The 1,441-nt window shown below is 44.4% G+C and overlaps 1 pseudogene; it reads right to left on the bottom strand.

The window, feature by feature from the left end:
- Window positions 1-1,394, bottom strand: part of LOC119586158 — a 3,341-nt pseudogene extending 1,947 nt beyond the window's left edge.
- Between the last annotated feature and the right edge of the window lie 47 nt (window positions 1,395-1,441).

Below are 1,441 nucleotides of genomic sequence, written 5' to 3'. Positions count from 1 at the left end.
GAATTCATGCATTAATAAATAAAAGGTAATGATCTTATAGCCGCGGTATTCAGTGCTAAATCTATACAACAAAATAAGTATCTAAACTATATTTCCAAGTGCCTTATGATATATTAATCATTGGATTCACAACAGCACAGTTATACATTACCGTAACTGTAATTCCCAGTTTGTGCCATCATGTCGACGAAAGCATGGTGCTCTGGGGACAAGTAGAATTTCTCTCGCCGCGTTTTATCGGCTGCAAACCTGGTCTCCCAAAAGCCCTAGAAGAAGACGGCGCTGACGAAGGCCACGCGAGCTAAAGTCACGTCATCCGGGGTCACGAGGCGTGGTATCTTGCCCTGCGTTGAAGCGTTGACGAGGTGGTTGATTGTTGTGGCGGCGACGTCGGGCTGTTTGCGGGGAAAAAGAGGGACATTGGAGCAGTAAATGGAAATTAATGTCGATTGAATGTGTAGTTATTCTGTTCGCTGAGTCTGTTGTGTGTTTTTGACCTTTAGCCGACGAAGCATAACTGCGACAGAGAGGTAGTGTTATGTAGTATGTATTTCCTCCTTTTTAGAATTGTAATCGGGACACCGTTAGGGATAAACAGGCCTATCAGAGCTGAAAAGAAAAACAATTGCAGTAAGAAGTGAAATTTCTTATTGTGGCGGTTTTCCTTTGTTATACATTAGTGTGTTTGTGTTTACAGAGCGCTTTAAGCAGTGACCTTAAATTTTACGTGGAATGTATGTATCCTCGGAAAGAGGAAACTACATGATACAGAAAACCATCGGAAAATCGCTAGAAAATATTCTTCTTTGCTTCTGTATCCGCCACAAAGGAGTCTACAAAATATGTATGGTCAATTCTGTCTAGAGTAATCAGTTATAGAGGAAGTTTTGCATTGTTTCAGTGATATGAGCCCTTGAGTGTTGACATTATTAGTACATTTCTACATTATTAGTACACTTACAGTGTATTCCATTTACACAGTACTCACATCTGCCTCAGAGCTCTATAGAGGGCGAGAGTGTCCTCCTTGGCGGTGAGTCGGAGGACGCGCTCCATCTGGGTCTTCGTGTCGCCTCGGGAGCCGAAGTAGGCGAGGACGAGGGCGCTCCAGACGCTGAAGGACGAGAAGAGGAAGTTCCCCGACGGAGGGAGAACGTCCCTGAACAGGCCGAGACTGAAGGGCGTGACCTGGCTGAGAGTCGGGCGAGGCGTAGGGGGCAGGTCATCGTCCTCCGACAGACACTGGGAGCTGACTTGAGACCACACGTTCAAGATGACGACAGCGTAGTATGCCTTCATGATTCTGAGATGATAGAGACGAAAATCAACGATAGGAATAATAATCGCAAAGGAGTCAAAAAGAGCGGAAGGAAGAGTAGCTGCTTGCTCTTCATAGTCCTATTAAGGAAGTATTTGAAATAGTATGAAAAATAAAATCAAT

The sequence above is a fragment of the Penaeus monodon genome, chromosome 21, assembly GCF_015228065.2.
Source record: "Penaeus monodon isolate SGIC_2016 chromosome 21, NSTDA_Pmon_1, whole genome shotgun sequence".
Lineage (NCBI taxonomy): Eukaryota > Metazoa > Arthropoda > Malacostraca > Decapoda > Penaeidae > Penaeus > Penaeus monodon.
The sequence above is the reverse complement of the archived record's forward strand: the minus strand, read 5'-3'. Positions and strand labels throughout refer to the sequence as shown.